Genomic DNA, 23,340 nt, shown 5'->3' on the forward strand with positions numbered 1-23,340 from the left:
AGATTTCTCCCCAAACCACTTATAATTTCTCCAAAATGTTGTTTAATCATGCAGAATTTAGAAAATGTATGCAAGGGTTCTTTAGTATTGCTGATAATTAAAACAAAAAATAAAATTCCACACTTTTTCAATATCCAATATCCCCCCAAGGCCCTTCTTTTACTCCTATTACCATGTATTGGAAGATTTTGCCAAATAAATCTGTGTGATTCAAATAATTCCACAGAGGCATAATACTGTATTGCTGTGGAAACTTCCACTCCTTCGTTAGGTCCCAAATTTTGCTCCAAGAAACCTGAACTAGTTCTTATCCCCTTCAATTACAGCAGCTCGCTAGTATTTCCTTACAGCTGAGATGACCCGGTCAGCTTAAAATTAGGGTCAAGGCAATTTTTTCAGGTTGTTCAGTGAGATCTGAAAGCCCAGATGAAAGCTTATTCCCTGGATGCGGGCAAAAAAATGAGTAGATGTAAATGGGGATTTTCTGCAGTAAGAAGAAACATTTAGGTAAAATTATCAGCTTGATAAAGTAATCCTCTCTACCAGGGATACATGGAGCTTATTCTATCTTTTCAGTTCAACTAATGTCTTAGCTATTAATCTCTCTGTAAGATGTTAACACTGCAGAAACACTGGCACAGCATTGAGTCAAATCAAGAAGCATTGATATCTCAGTTCCTCCCGGGTATGTCAGAACCCCAGTGGAAGATCAGACTACTTAGAGTAGCTTTATGCTGTTGGAAGAGAAGCATGAAGAAAACATCACAGATCCAAATGTATGCCTCTGCAATAATGCTGGCTAGCACTCCTACAGTAAGAGGCTTCCTCACAGCAGCAATGATGTGGGTGTAAACAGAGGGGGAGGGGTGGGGGACGGGGGCTAGTAACATTAGGAGTTATTATGGGACAGTGGAGCTCAGAGCACTGGATAATTTAAGAGCGAAATATGGCTTGCCCTTTGGTCAGTTTGTAACACATGGGACAATAATGCATACACTGAGGCACATATGGGAAACTAAAACATGGGAACCACTTACACATGATCTATTACAATTAATGCCAACAATATGGCCTCAGGGCAAGATGATAACATGTTAATATAAAACACTTGTCTCAATGATAAAAACAAGCATAGTCAAATTGAAGGCTACTTGGTAAACAAGTCCGGGGTTAGGCACCGAAGATGAAGACTGTGGCAAAATAATAAGCTACATGTGCAAAGTATCCAGGAACTCTAGGTTCAAAACCATTTTGTTTACCATCAAATGTATTTAACTCCACAGAGACAAAAGAGATTAATGGGGATGGAGTCAATTTCATGCTTCATATGCCACCTTCTCCATGCTGATTGTTTTCTGCACGGTATGGAGCTTCCCTCAAGTCCCTGAGCACTAGGGTAAGGTATGCAGACATCAAAAACAGGCTGGACAATGAAGATTTACAGAGAACAGAGGTGTGCCTCCTGAGGTTATTTCAACAACCTGAACCCAACAAAGCAGGTCAGATATTTCTTGATCTGGCATATGTTTTAGCTAAAAGAGCATCGGCAATGAGGTGGAAGACGAGGAATGGCCATGCGTATACCAAATGCGTAAATGAAGTTACAAAACTGGCCACGTTTAAAAGCGTTTTACGTCAAAGGAAACAAAAAAGGCCAACTGGAACACCCACTCGTAGACTTAAAAGTAAGAGCCCTTCCATACAGTTGTCAGCAACCACCATGAACCCAGTCTTAACTAAAGATGAGGGAACAGCTGCTCAACTGGTCACAGACCTCTATCACAGTTATAAAACAAATATTAAGTTGATGTTCTAAGATGCAGCATAAAGAAAGTGTGATTGTGAAGTCATCACAACACGTCAAATGGAATTACTGGGAAATGCTCAGCAAAGCTAAAGGCACATTTACATCAGGTAATCCAGGACTGCCAGAATGGTAGACTCAGTGCCCATTGAAATTCTAATATAATTTGAAAACAATCCTAACAGGATCTAAGATCCCAAATAGTCACTCAATGAAGACCTCCAAAATTGCAGGTTCTCTACGGAAATCAACTAGAAATTAGATTGATCCAAAGGGTGAAGGCCTGAAGAGAAGGTTTCCTTCATGACTGCACTTTGATGAAAATTCATTCCTGGCAACTAATTACATAAGTAACTCCTGACATATCAACAGGATTTATACCAGGTAAAGTGAAGTACTTTGAGACCTTCCCACCTCTCCCACATCATTAAAAATCCTTAGTAATTCAAGAAGACAGCTCATACAGCCTTTACAGGCATCTGAAATAAGTCCAGAGAATTATTAGGAACCACATGTTTTTCAACTGCCAGCATGCAGAAACCATCAAATCTCTAAATGCCTCCTGTAGATGATTAACTATGCACAGGCTATAACTATCATTACTGAATCTGTGGTCCAGATCGTCATCAATATTGGCAACCAGTAAACCTCTTCCTATAACCATTTATATCAACTCACATTGAAAATCAAGACCTTTTGGAACTTAACTGCTGCACATCAGCCAATATGATCACCTCCTTCCTTTATGGAACACTCTCTTTATGGACGAGTCCAATTCACAGGATTATTTGTTAGAGCGCACACAAAAAAGTCACCAAACTTAACAGCTAAATAAGTATAATGGAACTAAGTAGAGTTCTATTTAAGGCTGACACCTTGATGTCTGACCTGACAAACAGAGGCATACATTTGTGCAATATTAAAAGATGTGAAAGTATTGTAGGAACCAAGGTCAAAAACTCAAGAGAATGCATCATCAAGGATATCACCGATATCCCAGATGCAAAAACCTTACTCATATGCAGATTCTGTGGAGAACCATTACAAGCCTACAAACTGACAGCTCCTCCAGTATATTTCATCCTTTCAAGTCTACTTGACATTCACTAATGAAAACCAATAGGTACATAGCACACTGATCCAACTACAACCTTCCATTTCAAATTCCGCAACATGTCTGCTGCACTGAACCAACTCCACCTCTTATATAGATAAAAAATGCCTTCTTTCACTTTTCAGCCAACTCTAATTGACTACTTTTAAGTCCATAGTAGAAAGCTGGCTATAACATACATCGAGTTATAGCAACATACCAGTTAAGTTAGCTGACACGATTCAAGCATCAGTATTATGCTGACCAAACCCATACCGATTTCTCAAGAGCAACCAAATACTGGCTGTCTTTTACACTAGAAAGGGACATTGGTTGAAAAATGAAAGCAATCTAGAAATAATCTGCTGCTATAGCCCCCATGCAGCTGGCCACTGTAAAACAGCTTTATAACTTCCCTTGAACTATTCAACATGCTTTTGATTAATTACAAAACCTTCACACACCATATAATAACACCCGTTTAGGGAGGCTACTTTTAAAGTATGGCGTGAAGCAATAGAAGCTAGAGACGCACACTAGGGGACATGGTCCCCATCCACTACAATGCATTTAAATTAGGTCTGATATGTTGCTTTTTTCTGATATGGAAGAAATATCTTAGTCGGCTACATGGAAAAATAAGTGAAGTTGCTTAAATTAAACTTAACCACTGGTAGTCACTGTCCTTATCATCCCACAATTTTAAGTTTGTTACAGACATGTTTAGCTATGTGGAATATCTCATGTTATTATTTTCTTTAAAAAATACAATAAAATGTACAGACAAAGGAGAGGGGTTTGGTCTGCCAATTTCAGTCATAGGGTCAATTAAGTCTTCCTCTCTAAAGGAACAAATAAACAAAAAATTACCAGTGGAATCCTACTCAGTATAATTCCCAGTTTTTAAGATTCCTCAAAATATTTCCGGCCATCACATTTTGTTTTGCTCATTAAGCTACGGCAATTATCTGCTCAGAAACATTTGACGCGTTAATAAACTGACGCAGAAGAGACTATCCTTTGACCCTGACAAGCTCAAAATGCATTCCATCAAATGACCCAGTATGTTTGTATATGCACCCCCAAATTCAGAATTTTTAGCAAAAGGGTGCACTTTTATGACTTTCTTTAAGTATTGGTCACCTAATGAGGTCTGGCGTTAACCAAGACGTTCTGTTTTTATTAAAATTCTATTTATTTCTCTACCCATCTATCTGCCGGCTTTACTGCAAGTAAAAGCATTCTGCTCTTCCAAAAGAAAGTGTTTTTTTTTCAATGCGAGGAACTACTGTGGCAATGTCGGCTTTATGAGACCAACATTTTTTTTTTCTTTTGCCAGTTTGTTACAATGACAAGGGCCTGACAGCTCCTTAGACAATAGAATGCTAGAAGAGCTATGTCAAAACAGGACACGGATTGACATAACCAAAAGACTGACCCCCAATGGCGGGTCACTTGGTTTTGCCAGTGCTTGTTTATTTTCATGTTTCCCATAATCTTGTTTAAATGGTTACAATGATTTTCCATTATGATAATTTTTTCTGAAAATCCTAGCATGCATCAACACATTTTACTAAATGATGCTTCAAAGAAATAGTACCTACATTTTCATAGTAATTCAGAAAAACATTTTTTGTTACTTGCATTTTTTCTGAACATTTTATTTACAAAGGAAAGAATCATCAATCTTGCTTCCAAGCCTGTGCAAACATTTCTTTCTAATCAGAGAGCATTCTTGGAACAGAATACATATCCTCATGTTGAACTTTTTAAACGTGTTCGTACACATTTTGTTTTACTGGAACCATTGTCAGTAGTGCTGTGTGACCGAACATTTATTTAGAGCACTCACCCTAATAATAAAAAGACTTTGCATTGATGAATCATGAATAAACGTTCGAACAGCATTAACATATGGACACAAATATTACCTGAACTGCGTATTCCAAATATCCGGGAAAAGAGTTCCAGTTGTGGGGGGTACTAAAAGGGGAATTAATTCCCATCTTAAGAAACTTTTCTTAAGAAAGCTTGAACTATAAGAAAATAAATATTTAGGAGAGCACAAAAAAGTGGGGACCTATTTCTTCTCTTTTATGACAAGTGAAGATAGAAACAGTGTTGACGAATTTGTGAATCAAGGTCATAGGAAAACTAGGTGGATGACAGATAAGCATAATCGAGATAGTAGTTTCTGATGATTAAACTACTGTGGTAGTCAAATTTCAGCATACGCTATGACTAAACAGAGTTTTAATAGTTGTTTCCCACTGGAAAAATATGGCTGAGCTGTACTGTACTCTATAGTTAGTTGGTGTGTATACATTCCTCATGTTTGAACTGTTACATTTGCATATGTTCCTGTTGGACATTTTTCTGTCCATTTGTAGTTAATCAGTTCATTGCTTGGTGGCTGATGCCTTACCTAACTAAAAGTCAGGGATGTGGACTAAAAGTCAGGGAATTCCTATCGTCCCACTCCCGGGATATATTTTTTGGGGTCAAGTTTTCATGTTTATTTTGTCCTTGGTATAAGTAGGCCCAACCCTCTGCAACAAACCCTTTGGCTGCTTGTTTACAGAGAAGGGAACTGTCTGCAATTGAGGTAGTATGTGTGTCCATATGTGAATGCTGGTCGAACTTGTATTTATGGTTCAGTAATGAAAAGCTTTCATTATTAGGATGAGCGCTGTAAATAAACGTTTTAAGGTCACACTGCACTACTGACAGTGGTTCCAGTTATGAAAGAAAAAGAAAAAAAAGAGGGTACACAAATGAAACGTTTAACAACATGAGGCTAATTATAATGCTCCCAGAATGCTCTCTGATTAGATGCAAATATTTGCAGAATGTTGTAAGCAGGAGTGATGATTCTTTGCTTTCAAAAAAAAAGTTCAGAAAACAATGTTTTGCTACTATGAAATTTAAGTGCTATTTCTTTGAAGTGTCATTTAATAAAATGTGTTGATGCATGCTAGTATTTCCAAAAAATATTACTAATGGAAAATCAGTGTATCCATTTTCAACAAGATTATGGTAAGCATGAAAATAAACAAGCACTGTCAAAGCCAACCGATCAGACATTTTTTGTGATTCTTTTGGTTTTATCAATGCATGTCTTGTTTTGACAGGGCTTTTATAACACTTTACTGTTGTGGGAAGTGGCAGGCCCTCACCAATGTAACAAACACTGGCAAAAAGAAAAAAGTTTTTGGTCTCAAAAATCACACATTGCCACCAGTGGCGTAACAAAGGCCCCACAGCCCCACTCCAGGGGGGGCCCTCAGCACAGCACCTGCCCTGAGTGAGTCTGGAAGGTGGGGGGCTCCATGTTCTTTGCAGGGGGGCCCCTCCAGTTTTGTTATGCCACTTTTTGCCACAGTAGTTCCTGGCATTGAACAAAACTACTTTGTTTGCCAATATGCTCTTTGTGGAAGAGCAGAATGCGATCACTCGCAGTAAAGCTAGCCGATAGACAGAGACAAAAAAAAAGAAGTTTAATAAAAACAAAATGTATTTGTTAACGCCAGACCTAATTAGGAACCAAATTCTTAAAGAAAGTCACAAAAGTGCACCCATGGTATAGGTCTTTGAATTAATGGCTTTCATGAATTCACAGGACCTTACAGAAGCAGACCAGAAAATCGTACTCCTAGAAAATATTTGTGAACTGTATTTTAGCACGAGCAAATATGCATGTGTAGATTTGCTCATGTGAAAGTCTATTGAGCGTTTACAAATTCACTTTCCCTCCAGCCACTTTTTTTCCCCAACCGTAGAAGAACTTCTACTTCTGCCCTTGTTATGAGTAAATTTCTAACCTTTCTCATTAAGGGAAAAGCTTAGAGAAGAGCTGGTGAAAATCCTTAAAACATGCAAGTTAGTAGGTTTGCAGACTCAAAGGCATTCCAGCCCTGGAACTATTGCTTACTGCTTCCTCGAGCCTCGGTATGTAGATCAATGGAAAGGTGCAAAATGAGGAAGTTGCTATAGTAGGGATTGAACTTGCATGTATTCAAGACCTACTATAATAGTAGCCGTAGCATAATCAGAAACACTATTATCGGAGCTCTTACATAATGAGATTGCTGCCACAATTTGTCACCACACTACATGCAGGGATGTGGAATTCCTAGGACATCTTGTTTGGGGTCAAGGGCAACAAGTTTTTATGTTTACTTTGTCCTTGGGACAGGTAGGCCCAACCCCCTGCAGCACAAACCCTTTGGCTGCCTGTTTACAGAGAGTTAAACTCTCTGCAGTTGAGGTAATGTGTTTCCAAAAGATAATGCTGTTCGAACTCGTATTTATGGTTCATTATTTGAAAGCCTTCATTATTAGGGTGCGTGCTGTAAATAAATGTTTTAAGGTCACACTTCACTACTGACGTTGGTTCCAGTACAAAAAAAAAAAACGTGTACACATGTTTGAAAAGTTTAGGCTAAGAGGCTAAGTATAATGCTCCCAGAATGCTCTCTGATTATATGCAAATGAAGTGTCATTTAGCAAAATGTGTTGATGCATGCTAGTATTTCTCAAAAATATTTCTAATGGAAAATCAGTGTTACCATTTTCAACACGATTATGGGAAGCATGAAAATAAACAAACACTGACAAAGCCAACTGATCTGACATATTTTTATAAGTCTTTTAGTTTCATCAATGCGTGTCTTGTTTTGACATGGCTTTTGTAAAACTTTATTGTTGTGGGAGCTACCAGGCCCTCAACATTGTAACAAACATTGGCAAAACCCCCCCAAAAAGTTTTTGAAATCTTAAAGCACACGTTGCCACCAGTGGCATAACAAAGGCCCCGCAGCCGCCCTGCAGGGGCCCCCGTCAGCACAGCACCTGCCCTGAGTGAGTCTGGAGAGGGGGCTCCTTCATGTTCTTTGCAAAGTGGCACCCTCCAGTTTCGTTACGTCACTGATTGCCACTGTAGTTCCTGACACTGAACAAAACTACTTTGTGTGGCAATATGCTCCTTGTGGAAGAGCAGAATGCGATCACTCACAGTAAAGCCAGCCGAAAGAGAGAGAAATAGAAGTTTAATAAAAACAAAATGTCTTTGTTAACACCAGACCTAATTAGGGACCAAGACCCACATGTAGGTAGCTTTTTGCATGTCGCAAACAGCGACTTTCGCTGTTTGCGACGTGCAAAAAGCACATTGCGATGCACAAACCAAGTTTTGCGATTCAGTAACCTGGTTACCGAATCACAAAACGGGTTTGCGACTCGCAATTAGTAAGGGGTGTTCCCTTCCTAATTGCAACTCGCAGTGCAATGTAGGATTGTTTTGTGACCGCGAACGCGGGCGCAAACCAATCGCAGTTTGCACCCATTTCAAATGGGTGCTAACACTTTCGCAAAAGGGAAGGGATCCCCATGGGACCCCTTTCCCATTGTGAATGTCACTGTAAACATTTTTTCAGAGCAAGCAGTGGTCCTGTGGACCACTGCCTGCTCTGAATAAATGAAACGAAAACGTTTCATTTTTCGTTTTTGTTATGCATATCGTTTTCCTTTAAGGAAAACGGGCTGCATTACAAAAAAAACTGCTTAATTGAAAAGCAGTCACAGACATGGTGGTCTGCTGTCTCCAGCAGGCCACCATTCGTGAGGGGGTCGCAAATTGCGACCCACCTCATGATTATTCATGATGTGGGCATTTGCGAAGCCCTTGCGAATCACAGATGGTGTCAAGGACACCATCCTACATTCGGATTTGCGACTCGCAATTTGCAGGTCACAAATCTGAACCTACCTACTTGTGGCCCCAAATTCTTAAAGAAAGTCTCAAAAGTGCACCCATGGTATATGTCGTACCCCTATAAAATATTTGTGAACTGTATTTTAGCGTGGGTAAATACGATGTGTAGATTTGCTCATGTGAAAATCTATTGAGCATTTGCAAGTTAATTTTCCCTCCAGCCACTTTCTTCCCAACCCTGGAAGAAGTTCTAATTCTGCCATTGTCAGGAGTAAATGTCCAACCTTTCTTATTATGGGAAAATATTAGAGAGAAGCTGGTAAAAATCTTTAAAACATTCAGGTTAGTAGGTTTGCAGACTCAAAGGCATTCCAGCCCTGGAACTATTGCTTACTGCTTCCTCCAGCCCCAGTATGCAGATCTGCAGAAAGGTGGCAAAATAAGGAAATTGCTACAGTAGGGATTGAAACTCCAAGTATTCAAGCCCTACTATGGTAGTAGCCCTGGCATAATCAGAGAGGCTATTAATTGCTGCCATAATTTGTCGCCACACTACATGGCACCAAAGGGACAAGTAGATCTTTTTACAGGACAAGTAGATTTGAGAAGCAACCTGTCCCCTGGACAAGTAGATATTTTAATAAATTCCACACCCCTGTACACAAATAGATTTTTTTTTTACAGGAGAAGTAGATTTAAGAAGCAACCTGTCCCATGAACAAGTAGATATTTTATTAAGTTCCACACTCCTGCAAAATGCTGTGCTACCCCCAGCACCTTGTTTCTGAAGTTTCACAAATGCCTCCATTAACAAGGTAAATGTAGTATGGTGGTAGAACTGCGAGCTGCCTCTAATGTCAATTGTCAAATTATGTTTGGTGTGCAAATGGTGGGTAGTTTTCGAATCCTCAATTGGGTCCACCTGCAAGTGAGTGTTTGATGTATATGACACAAACCAAAGAACATGAACCTATGTTGATTTGTGTAAGTGTTAAAAATCTATTTTACAGTTGGCAACCTCCTCTTAATGTGTCTGTACCTCCTGTCATGAATATTGGCCCTTTCTTCTGAATTTTAACAGTCACTGTTCTGAATTTGCTTCCATGCGAGGTGATCACCCTAGTTACAGATCGTCCTTTTGAGGGACCTTCATGACACCACCTGGGTTACCACAGCGTGTGAAGGCACCATATCATATGCATCTATAGAGAATGCCATTCAAGACTTATTTTGAGGCTTTGCACTATCTCTACCATGAATCACCCACAAGCTCTGGTTTGCGGATGCATGAAAGGCAGCACTGTTCCAGGCAGGGCATCATATCAAAACAGACTGTATAATGTCACTGTAACTAAGTCTACATTTGTAAAATACTATGCTCAGAAATATTTTGTTACGAACTATGTTGTGCTACGTTTGGAGGACAATGTCAAGAAAATCTAAAGAGTACTACAGCAGCGCAGTTTTGGCTCCAGCCTTACACGTCACAAATACACAATATATATGTACACTTAGCACTATAGCACTATATACTTTGAGTGTTTAGCCGTTATTAATGTGAACTGCTGCACTTGAACTCAATACTGTAGTGCATTCACTGTAGAATTAGAAGATCATAAACCCTGAGTGCCTTAACCTTATTAAATTAAATGTATTATTTTGAAATGAGATAGAAAACATCCTTATATTATTGAATTGTATCTTCTTTAAAATGAGAAGCGTTCATGTAAATGTGTGCACTGTTTTCACATTTGCATTTTAACTGTAGTTTGTAGTTTCATTTATACTTGTGTTCACAGTTGCACTGCTCTTATTTAAAACTCAAATATTAGTTTAATTTGAATTCATGTATTGGCGTTCTCATATATTTGTAGTTATATATGCACAACTGACACCTATTAAATAAATGTGCACCACTGAATTCTATGTTTAAACTTTACATGACTAGGCCTGAATTTCTTTTGACATGAAATGTTATTTTCCATTTCTGTGTGTAAGATGTTTTCTTTGCAGGACCATTCACATGAATTGTGATCTTGAGAATAGATGACACACTGTACTAGTGATAGAAAGCCTGAGAAAGACACATTGATGAGTAACATGGAGAAATGGAGTGTTCACTGACAGTCTCTATTCAGTAATGTAGTGAGGGGTTACAGGTGTCCAAGGACAATGGCATTCTCAGGACTGGTCTGGGCGAATCCACAAATGTTGCAGTTCACAACGTGCAAATGGAGAGGACAATCGAGCCCCTGTACCTTGAACGAGGGGTGTTGCTTAGAAGATTTGTGTGGTATTAACTAGTATTGTCACAGGTTGAGATGAGAGACTAGCCTTTGGACTTTGAGAGGTAAAGACCATTTCTTCTCTAAAAGACTCATGACCAAGCGCCTGAATCGCTGTCACCTTCGCAGATATGCAAGCGCATGTCACTTTTTTCTCCTTTTTCCAACTTTTCTCTGACCTTTTGAGATTTTCCCCTCTTTAATCAATTTTGAGTTATTTAGGTCCTAAGCTGTATGACTTCAAACATTGAAGACTTTTCTATGAACCCCAGATTTTATTGCTAAAATTCTTTATTAGAGTAACTGAACTTCCGGATTGTCGTATGCTGATTTGACTTCTTCAGATTTGGTTATCATGTCATAAACTTGTTTTGCTACAACTTACTTTTGATGCTGATTTATATTATCTTGCAATAAAACTCCTTAACTGTATTGCTTATTCTAGGTCCTCATTGTATAGTCAAATATGTTACATTGTTAATTGGAAATTGTTTTGGCCAATGTTAACAACGTTCACCTCTCGACTTGACAAAAAAAAAAAAGGTCAATCAGGTAAGAGATCAAAAGAGAATGAGCCAGCGCTCCATCAACATTTAATATAACATTTTTCAGGTCAGTTATTTGATGCCACCTGACTCAAAGGTGCAGACATTATAGGAGAACAAAATAGAGGGAGGGAGAGAGAGCCTGTACCAAAGGCACTTTGACAAGTTGAGAAGAGTAGTGGGGGGAGATGCGCGAGCACGGTGATCTGACAGGATCAGTGCAAGGGGACGAGCGCACACGTGATCAGACAAATAATGAACAGCACACACGTGCTACGTGGCCAAAGGGGACGGCTCACTCGTATCACATGTGGGCATAGCGGTCTGCCCCGGGAACCTCGGGGGTGACCGGACACCCCGGAATACCTGTACATCTAAATGGAACGTCAACACAGGGACCTCTGGGGCTCCTCCCTCAGACTGTCGTGAGATGGTGGGGGGGAGGCGGTGAGAGGAGGGTGGCCCTTTAAGAAGAGGCCCGGTGGCAGCTGCGATAAGCCGAAGTCGAGAAGAACCCAAGGCCTTCCCTTTCCCCCCTCTGTTTCCGTGGCTCTGCCACCTCCGCGCAGCCCGCCCGCTGCGCAGGTCCAGGCTCACCTCAGTCCCCGTTTGGGGTAGGGGCGCGGCGTCTCCCGGCTCCGCTTGGCTCCTGCCCTGTGTCTCTCAGTGAGCTGGGCTCGCGCGTCTCTCTGCTGCTGCCGCCTCTCGGCTCCTGGGACGCCAAGATGGCGGCGCTGCTGAGGCTGCAGGCACGGGGCCGGCGGCGGCAGCCACTTTCACTCACTGAGAGAGCAGGGACATGGGGAGCCATGGCGGGGGGGAGAGGCGCCATTGGCCAGGCCAGAGCAATCGAGTGAACACAGGAGCCAAACATGGGAAACCCGGCAGGCGTCCGGGGCTCAGGCAGGGGTGCTAACCCTAGGTATTGGGTCGCGGGGAGGTAGTTGGGAGAGTGGGCATCAAGATTTAACACGGTGAGTGAACCCGGGTTCGGAGCCCTAACTATCGATGCACTCGGCAGCATGACACGTTGAGCCTAGTGGAGATTGCCGAACGGTTATGGTGACGTTAAGATGGTGAGGCAGCAGATATCGCTGTTAGTGCCTAGTTATCGCGAGATATAGCGTCTTTTGGTGGTTATATGAGGAAGTGAGGTCACTAAAGTGTTACTGAATATATAAAAGCAGTACACAACGTGTTTGAGCAAGTTATAGTCAGATTTGGTTTTATGAGAGAAATACGAACTTTTTTTTAGGGAGTTTAGCCAGGAGAGGCGGTCTGGCTTGGCATAAAAGCTAAAGTACGAACTGATTTACAAATTATGTAAATTAGTGATAAATATTTCAAAAACGCGATTTTTCGATGTTTATCGAGTGCCTCAAGCACATACGATTGACTTGAATGACGTTTGTTTAAAGTGTTATTTTTTTTAAGCATTCATGATCTGGCCTTAATATGGTCTGTATACTTCTTAAACGTAAAGCAAGATTATTCTGTATTGTATGATTACATTCTTACCGTTGCACACCATAGGTTATCACCTAGTGTTCAATTTCATTATTATTCAATTATTGTTAGCATATGGAGTTCTTAAATACATCACATTTTAAGTCAAACTAATATACATATGCATAAACATTTACAGTGTCAAGATTTATAGGTGTGATTTTTCTGGTTTTAATGTTTGCACAGATATTGAATATGAAACAGTCACAGAATATGCTTGTCTGAAATCATGCTGCACTTCACAAGCGTCTCCTTGAGGATCTGTAACTTGTTGCCAGATGTACAAAGTATTTTTCCAGTTGCAGCTGGACAATGGACCATTTGCAACCATTAAAAATGCTTTTTCTAATGTACAAAAGGCAAAATGCGGTTTGGTAACTTGTTACCAAATCACATTTTGCAATTCAGTATTTGGAAGGGGCGTGATTAGGGCCTCTGTAGGAAGCTGGCCTGGTGTGTGGTGGGGTACCTATGGTACCTACACCTTATACCAGGTCCAGTTATCCCCTCTCAGTGAAGTGTAGGCAGTGTCTAGAAGCCAGGCTCTCCAGAGGCCGCTATGGATGAGCAGCCAAGGCTTATCTAAAAGACATGCAAAGCTCATGCAATACCACTACAGTCACACAGTACTAACACACAAGAAAGAAAACACCTGGTTGTACAAAAAATAAAGGTACTTGATTTTTGGAACACAGTATCAGAAAACACTAGAGATGCAATCCACCAATAGGAAGTAAGTAAATGCACCATATATATATATATATATATATATAACAGTAAGATGCATAAAAAGGTTAGAAAACAGTGTAAAATAGCAATATGCAATTGTAGCCCTAGGGGGAGCCCAAACCATATACCAAGAAAGTGGAATGCGAACACAGGGCCCCCACCTAGGTAAGTAAAGAGGAGCTGGGAGTACTAAGAAACCACACAGGTAAGTAATGCAGTACCCCCCCAGTGACCAGTAATGCAGGAGTAAAACACTTGATTTCCCCCAAACCACCCCAAAGGATGAATAAAAGACACCCAGTACAGCCTGAAAAGAACCAGCAGTGGAAAACCGAAGATGGAGACCTGTGGAGAGAGGGGACCAAGTTCAGAAGTGTATGTGGAGTCCAGAGGGAGTAGGAGGTACTACCCACCTAGCGGTACCTTTTGGAGTTGGTCAACGAAGCTGGGAGACAGGTCAACACTGCAACACAGAAGCTGGAGAAGAGTCCCTGATGCGTGCTAAAGGTTTCCCATGCTGGAAGCTGGATTGCAGAATGGTGTCAGTGAAAGATTTCTACCAACAAGCCTTGTCAAAGGCAAACTTGCGGTTGGAGGAAAAGGGGTGCTGCCAGGGACCAGCAAGGTCAAGGAGGGGGAGTCACAGGGCACCCTCCGCGTTGCAGACGGCCCACAGGAGCAGAGGCAGCACCCACAGGTGTCCCACAGGACAGAGACACAGAAGTCGCAGAAGCAGCCCACACAGCACCACAGAAGTTGCTCCCACGTCGCGGAGGACCAAACATAGGTCCAGAAGCTGAGGGAGGGAGTGCTGGGTGCTGGAGCTACATGTCGCCTGAAGTTCCCCTTGGAGGTGAAGCAACAAGCCTTGGCAGCTGCAAAGGATGCAGTGCACAGGGGTACTGTCTTGCATGAAGTGGAAAGGACTTACCACCACCACCAGAGTGCAACAGTCGGTAAAGAGTACCAAGGGAGACTCTACAGACCACCACCCGGGATGCAGGACCCACGCCACTCAGGATGAGGTGAGATCCACGCAGTTGGTCTTCGATGTAGCAAGGTACCTGTAGTTACAGGGGAGTGATACCTTCACCCCAAGGGAGATTCCTTCTTCTTCTTGTGCAGGCTGAAGAGTTGCAGTCTTCTTAGGATGCACAGCTGGCAAAATGTTGCAAAGCTGGCAGGAGTTCCGGATACAATGTTGCAGAAGAGTCTTCCTCGTGGATCTGCAGCTTGTAGGTTCCTGCAGGGTCCAGCTGCAGTTCCTGAGGCCAGAAGTCAAAGCAGAGGTTGCAGAGGACTCCTGCTGGAGTCTTGCAAGCCAAATCTGAGGACTCACCCCAGAGGAAGACCCTTTATAGCCCAAAGAGGATGCTTGGTCACCTAACCAGATTACTACTTATCAGAGGGTGCCTCTGATTTCACCTTCTTGGCCTGGCCACTCAGGTGCTCCCCGAGTTCCCTGCCAACCTTGCAATCAAGATGGCAGAACCCTGGGACCCCCTGGAGGAGTTCTGGGCACCACCCCTGGTGTGGTGATGGACAGGGGAGTGGTCACTCCCCTTTTTACTGTCCAGTTTTGCGCCAGAGCACGGACTGGGGGTCCCTGAACCGGTGTGGACTGGTTTATGTACGGACGGCACCAAATGTGCCATTCAAACCAAAATCAGTGGTTAGGGGAGTGGGGGCTACCCCTCCCAAGCCAGTCACACCCATGTCCAAAGGGAGAGGGTGTTATCTCCCTAAGGAAATCCTTTGTATTGTCCTCCTGGGCCTGAGCAGATCAAGCAGCAGGAGGGGAGAAAGCTGTCTGAGGGGTGGCAGCAGCTGGGCTGCCCAAAAACCCTGTAAGACTGGGGGTCCGCTGAGGAGCCCCCAAGAGTGCATTGAATCATACTTGCAAAAGTATTGTGGTATGATTCAGACATGTTTGATACCTAACATGCCCAGGTTCAGAGTTACCTTTATGTAGCTGGACATAGGTAGGGACCTATGTCTGGTACACATATAAAATGGCATCTCCGCACCCAAGAAGTCCAGAAAAATGGATCTGGAGTTTGTGGGGGGATCTCTGCTAGTGCAGGGGTGCCCTCACACACACAGGTACCTGCATCTTGCCGTCTAGGCTGAGAGGGTCTACCATAGGGGTGATGTGCAGTGACCTGTAGTGAAACTGGGTGCGTGCACCCCGTTCACGCAGACTTCAACAGGAGGTCTGCAGAACTCTTTGCATGGGCTCCCTATGGGTGGCAGAATAACTGCTGCAGCCCATAGGGATCCCCTGGAACCCCAGTGCCCTGTGTAACTAGGTACCATATACTAGGGCCTTATATGGGGGCACTAGTATGCCAATTGTGGTGGTAAAAAGTTACCAGCAACCAAATTTAGAGGAGAGAGCACAGTCACTGGGGTCCTGGTTAGCAGGATCCCAGTGAACACTGTCAACCACACTCACAAACAGGCCAAAAGTGGGGGTAACCAAGCTAGAGGGAGGCTACTTTCCTATAGCGTCCCTTCCAAATACTAAATAGGCATGGTATGTATTAGTGTTTTGCAAACAAATTCTGGTCGCAAAACAGTAATACTTTACCACCACTTTCAAACTGGTGGTAACCCATTCACCAAGGGGAAGGTGTGCCAAAGAAACCCCTTTCCCCTTTGAGAATGCAAAAAATAATATTCACAATAGGGATCACTGTCTATTCTTAAAAAATGTAACTGCAAAGTTTCATTTATTTTTTATTTTTAAACACTTCCGGTATCCTTAAAAAAAACGGTCTGCATTCAAAATAAAATAGCTTTATTTAAAAGCAGTCACAGAAATGGTGGTCTTTTGAGCACAACAAGCCATCATCCCTGTGTTGGCAGTGATTCCTAATGGGTCGCATTGTGACCTACCTCATTAATATGCATGAGCTAGGTCTATTTGCGACTCACTAGGAATAATGATACCACCCAGGCTAAATTAGCATCCTCTTTTGTTACATTTTGGGGATTCTGAAGGTGCCCATGGTTTGTAGATTCCCCTGGAGGTAACCAAGAAAATAGTCACAATATAGTGGAACCTTTTTCGTAGGAAAATTTGAAAACAAGTAGATGTACAAGAAAGCATATGGGTTTATTTTTGGGAAAATGGCATCAGCAAAAGTTTTGCTGTTTTAAGATTACCATCTTCCCAACTTTCAGGAACAAGCAGGGTTGTAAAAGAAAACCATTCTTTACCTCAGTTTTTGCATTTTGGTAAGTGGTAGACCATTGTTTCTGTTTTTGTACAGTATCAGCCTACTTGCTGTTTGTGGTGGAAGCAGGTGTGAAACCCATGGGTAAACTCAGAAGGCAACAGATTTCTGAAAACTAGACAACATTCTGATTTCAGCAAGGGGCTATTTGTTTAGCCAGCCCTTGGTTTTGCAAAGAAAGTGGTTGAACTAAAAGAATACTGAAAGACTAGGGAATATTAGCAGTTGGTAACAATGTTTTCATCTATAATGTTTTGCCCCTATGGGTGATCTACAAAAGTAACATACCAATATGTCCATGAGACTCTTATGGTCTCTGGGAATATAAAGGTCCTGATTACAAGTATAGGTGCTGTTTATTGTACCTGATAAATATTGATACGACTGGGCACATTATTTATCAGTTGTAATAAATAGCACTTATCACCAGTTTGTTAGGAATAACCTGTAGAGTTTGATGTTTAGTGCACCAAAATCCACATGATACAGTAAATACTGTAACTTTTTCCCCTGTTAAATTTTGTCAGGTTTGACCTGCCGAAATGTAATGAAGGTTGAGGTATTTAACACATCTGAAAATTATCAGATACATTAAATACCTTCCAGCTTGTAATTATGATCCATTCTTAAACAGGGATTTACAGACAAGTCGGAATACACTGCTCAACTTGTAATCAGGCCCATTGTGTTTGTTGGTTGTCCCAAAAAACAAGGGCTCCCAGAGCCAACAACGGATTTTGTAATTATTTTTCATTGTGTACCAACTATGCAGCACTTATTAAGATAAATTCTAGTGAATGAGAAAATGTGATCTTCTGGAACCCTGGCTTACAATTGGGAGCTTAAAATAGAAAGACATTAAATTCATATTAGCAAACATTATACTGTTTTCTGTTCCCACATTCTACTTAATAAAAACACTGCCACACTTCTGTGTTGCTCAGCCTAGCACCAGCAACACAAATGACCTGAAAAAACAATATGGAGACATTAGCATTTCCTGTTACGGCAATGGGGGTATGTGCGATGTTTGTTTAGACTCGTGCTCAGCTGCCATCCAGGGAACCTTATCCAACCCATACATTTCTGAAAACTAGGCACTCAGGTGTGGTGTGCCTTCCCACAACATTTACTTACCCACAATGCTCTTCAAACCTAAAATGTGGCAAAAAAGAAGTATATTACGGTTTTGTGAGAGAAGTTCCAGTATCTACAGCGATCCCTAAATTTCCTACCACTTCCACACTTGCCCAATTAAAAATGCAGTTTTTGCAATTTTGAGTCCATGGTGTCTAGTGGGCTTTGTGCTCCTAGTGTGGGCAGATTGGTGGTAAACACCGTATCCATGCCTAGGAAAGGTGAAAAGGCTGTTGCACCTCTTTTTAGGTGGGGGCTTGCCCCCATGTCTGCTTAGGCTGACCCAAACCCTTCCTGTTTGGGTCTAATTTTTCCTATTGTCTAGAAGGTTTTCTGCCCTCAGGTGGACCGAAAGACTGTTGCATCTGTTCTGGAGTAGGACACAACCTAATGGCTCAATGGACTTTCCCAACCCTTATTTCACAGGGCGAAGATCTCATATAGCCCGATGCCCTTCATCTTTCTTCAACACAAAGAAATAAAGTAACAACCTGTCCCTATTTGCAAGGCCAGAACCTTCTCATAGCTTGCATTTCCTGCATTAGAATGGAAGATGCTCCTCTGGGAACCGGTCTGGTTCACTGTATTATACATAATAGAAAAAATCTACCTTAAGTACAGTTTCACTCCACTGGTCCTACAGGGTCTAGTAAACTATCAATATGGGTAGGAACATGCAGCTCGCCTTTAGTTTGAATTTGCAGTCCATAATAACATACATGTAAGGAAATGCCTCCTTGGCATGGTTACCCCCCGACTTTTTGCCTTTGCTGATGCCAAGTTATGATTTGAAAGTGTGCTGAGGCCTGCTAACCAGGCCCCAGCACCAGTGTTCTTTCCCTAACCTGTACCTTTGTTTCCACAATTGGCACACCCTGGCATCCAGGTAAGTCCCTTGTAACTGGTACCCCTGGTACCAAGGGCCCTGATGCCAGGGAAGGTCTCTAAGGGCTGCAGCATGTCTTATGCCACTCTGGAGACCCCTCACAAAGCACAGACACACTGCTTGCCAGCTTGTGTGTGCTGGTGGGGAGAAAATTACTAAGTCGACATGACACTCCCCTCAGGGTGCCATGCCAACCTCAAACTGCAGGAGCCCTTATTGAAAAACTCTCCCTCGTCCCCAATGAGATCGTCCCTCTTGTGGCCTTATCAGGAGGCCCCCCTATCAGTCTCATCCTTGCTACCCGAAGAAAAGTTGGGCCCTACAGAAAGAGTCCGCAGCGTTTAAAGTCAAGTCTCATACTTGTAATACATGACATATTGTTAACAAATAAAACATTAACAGTGCTTCCCTTGAGAGACCCGACCCTTCATCTCTCCGGTCCCCTGCCCATCCCCCCCTCATTGCTCTCCCTCTCCACAGGATCCCGTCAGACAGGCACACACCCAACAGTTCAGGTCAGCCCCAGTACTCGCAAATAAGCAGGGCATGTTAGCTCAGTGAATTCAGTGGATAAGATCTGGAGGAACATCCTCCACAGAGTGGACAGGTCGCCCGTCCGCTGCTGAGAGGCCAGGGTAAGCTTCTCCATCGCCAAGATGAACCACAGTTTTTGCAGCCAAGATACATGTGTCGGTACTCTGTCTGTCCCCCACAAGGCTAAGATCAGCTGCAGCGCCGCAATGAGGGCCAAGGCCACCTGCCGTCCCCTCAGCGATCACAGAGGGAAGGTGAGGGGATTAGGCAGACCCAGTACGATATACGAAGGAAATCTAGGAATCGTAGTGTCGAACGCTACATCAACACCATCCACAACGCTCTCCCAAAATCTATGGAGCTTGGGGCAATGCCACAATAAATGCACCAGTGTACCCCTCCCCCCACAGCCCCTCCAACAGAGGTTAAATCTAGTGGGGTCCCATGCATGCATCCTTGCTGGAGTGTAGTACCAGTAGGAGGTCACCTTATATGCTGTCTCTGTCCCAGCCGCATTAAAGGCCGTATGATGTATTCTAAAAAAGATATTGTCCCACTCCTCATCAGAAAGCTCCCTTTCCCATCTCAAATGTCCCTTGGATTTGGGCGGGTGCCCCTCTCCCTGTAAAAGTCTGTAGAGCTCCGAAATTACTCGTTTATCATCCTTCTTCATCAAGAGCCATTTCTCAAACGGTGTTAACGGGCTGTCTATTAATGCCCTGTTAGCCGGCAACAGGGCCCAGTGCCGGATCTGATAGTACAGCATCCTATCCACCTCTGTCAAGCCGTAGGCCTCTCTCATCCGGTCAAAGGGAATCACCCCTTGCTCGTCAAAAATGCTCCCCACCCTTTTACAGCCTCCCTCATACCAGAGTCTCAGTCCCTCCTCTCGTAGCCCCAGTTCAAAGTCAGGATTCGCACCAATGGGGGCCATCGGAGATGGAAACATCGTCAAACCCATCCGGCTCGCCACCGCATCCCATATGCGTAACGTCACTCCCGTAATCGGTGAAGAGTAAAGTCCCCCCGAACTGTGCCGATGCCGAAGCTAGGGCTCCTTCCATATATGAGAGCCCGCCACCGCCTGGTCCATAAAGCACCAATGTTTCTTGGTAAGTGGGCAACTCCACTCTAGTAAGAAACGCAGCTGTGTCGCCTGGTAATATCGCAAAAGGCAGGGAACCGCAAGCCCCCCTCCCCCTTGGAGCGACACAGGACTCGCCGCGAGAACCGCGCCGGACACCCCTCCCAGATAAATCTCATAACCGCTGCTTGAAGAGTCGCTATCGTCCGGGGAGCGCCTGGAAAACATACAGTGTAAACGGCAAAACTGTCATCTTTACCGCCGCCACTCTGCTCAGCCAGGACAATTTTAGTCTCCCCCAAGCCTCCAGGTCCCACTTCACTTCCGGAACTAACTTCGTGTAGTTCAAGCTCGCCGTCTTTACAGCAGAAGGTGCCAGGTCAATCCCCAAGTAAGGAAGCCGCGAGGATGACCAAGGAAAGGGGTAGCGGGCCCTCAACACCTCCTCATTCTCTGGGCTTAGAAATCGACCAAGGACTTGGGACTTCTGCATATTCACCCGGAATCCTGAGACCCGACCGAACTCATCAAGTATCTCCATAAGCGCCGGCAGGGATGTCGCGGGCTCCGCTGGGTAAGGATCACATCATCTGCCTATAAGGTGATGAGATGATGATCACCACCAAACTTTATGCCAGAGACTGAGGAGCTATCCCGCAGGCGCTGCGCCAGGGGCTCCATGTATAGCGCAAACAAGAGAGGAGAAAGCGGGCACCCTTGTCTCGTTCCTCGCTTGATTGGGAACGGCAAGGAAAGTGTACCATTGACGCAGACCGAAGCCCTTGGGGAATGGTAGATACAATGAATCCACGCCATGAAACCGGGACCCAGTCCGAACCGCTCCTGCACTTTAAAAAGATACGGCCAATGAACCCTATTGAACGCCTTCTCCGCATCTATAGAAAGGAAGAATGCTTCCCGGCGAGAACGATCCGTTTTGTCTTGCAAATGGAGCAGCCGCTTCGTATTGTCACTGCACTGGCGATGCGGAATGAAACCCGCCTGATCTGGGTCCACGAGACCCGACATGTAGAGATTAAGGCGATGGGCGAGTATACCTGTAAATAGTTTAGCATCTACATTCAGGAGCGAAATCGGCCTATATGAAGCGCACTCCTCTGGATCCTTTCCTGTCTTATGTATAACTGCAATGGTCGCGTTGAGCATACTGGGCGCTTGGGTTCCCGATTCCCGGAAGGAATTAAAAAGCCACACTAAAAGCGGCATGAGTTCCGCACAGAAGGTCTTGTAAAAGAGTGCAGTGAAACCGTCGGGACCTGGGGATTTCCCCACCTTTAGGCGCAAGATCGCAGATATGACCTCTTCCGCCCTTATCGGTTGGTCCAACAAAGACGCCTCTCGCTCCCCAAGAAGGGTAATTGCTATGCCATCCAGAAATGGGTCTAGAGCCACACCGCCCCGGTCATCCTCCGCATAAAGCCTCTGGCAAAACTCCACGAACGCTTCTGCAATCCGATCACTCGTTCTTGCTTCCATTCCAGACGGGGAATGGACCAACTTTATCGCCGACGCCGCTCGCTGCGCACGCAACCGATGCGCCAAAAGCTTCCCACACCTGTTGCTCCCAATATAGTATTTATGTTTAAGACGTGCTATCGCATACTCTGCCCTGTCCCAGTCTAGGCGCTTCAGTGGCTCCCACACCTTCTCCAGTTCCCTCCAGATTCTGGGCGCTCCAGTGGACTTGTGGGAGCGCTCCAGTGCAGCCACCCTCTGCTCCAGCTCTGCCCTCTTCTCTTTTCTTGCCTTATTGTCTCTAGCCGACAGAGCTATCACCTGCCCCCTCATCACCGCCTTCAAGGCCTCCCAGAGCGTCTCTAAACGGATGTTCCCGTCGTCATTAAGACGCAGGTAGTCCATTATTGCACACCGGAGCGACTCCACCGTTGCCCCCCTCTGAAGCAGCAAGTCTCTAAAACGCCAACCCGGAGTCCCCACCCGGGCCACCTCCACAGTGACCTCTACAGTAATAGGAGCATGGTCCGACAAGGCCAGAGGCTCAATCGTAGCCTCTCGAACTCGTGAAAAAAGCTCCTGCGACACCAAAAAAAGGTCGAGCCGAGCATACGTCTTAGTCACGGCTGAGTAAAAGGAGTAGTCCCTAAGCGTGGGGTGCATCTTTCTCCACACATCCTCCAAACCACACTCAGTCAGCCACTGGTGCCCCGCCACTGTCAACGCCCCGGTCTGCCCATAACAGTGGCCGGAGCGATCTAGCTCGTTATCCATTACCATGTTAAAATCTCCCCCCACCAAGATGGCGCCATCCGGCGAGTGTAGGATTGGGGAGACTGCCTGCCTCAGGAAGGCTTCCTGATGGGTACTGGGAGCATACAAAGAAGCAACAGTAAAGAAAAAAGTCCTAAGCCTTATTCTGATAGCCAGAAGCCTCCCCTGTACCTCATGTATCTTGGCCACTACTTCCCCAGGAAAAGACCTAGAAAGCAATATGGCCATCCCAGCATGTTTCATGGAAGCCGAAGACCAAAATTGTCTAGGGAACCACTGTGAGCGCATACAATATATGTCCTTATGCAGTAAGTGTGTCTCCTGTAGCAAGCAGATATGGCTCCCAGATCTCTCAAGGCCTGATAGGATTGCCAGCCTCTTAGTCGGACTGTTGAGCCCGCGGACGTTTAAGCTTATGCACTTAATAGTCATGCAGCCGGAGGGGAAAAGCGCTCAAAAAAGGAGGAGCCGCGCAGGGGAACCCTAGCCCAAGACAGCACCATGACCCCTCCGAACAGCAGGGCCAAATCACTCG

The 23,340-nt window shown here is 44.0% G+C and overlaps 1 protein-coding gene across 1 annotated transcript in view; it reads right to left on the reverse strand.

Annotated features, from left to right (window-relative positions):
* Nucleotides 1-12,237, reverse strand: part of INO80 (INO80 complex ATPase subunit) — a 626,594-nt gene extending 614,357 nt beyond the window's left edge. The window contains exon 1 of the mRNA XM_069208609.1: nt 12,038-12,237. The gene's annotated coding sequence lies outside the window, so the exon portion shown is untranslated. The remainder of the gene's footprint in view (nt 1-12,037) is intronic.
* Between the last annotated feature and the right edge of the window lie 11,103 nt (nt 12,238-23,340).

This window comes from Pleurodeles waltl, chromosome 9 (genome assembly GCF_031143425.1).
Source record: "Pleurodeles waltl isolate 20211129_DDA chromosome 9, aPleWal1.hap1.20221129, whole genome shotgun sequence".
NCBI classification, from domain to species: domain Eukaryota; kingdom Metazoa; phylum Chordata; class Amphibia; order Caudata; family Salamandridae; genus Pleurodeles; species Pleurodeles waltl.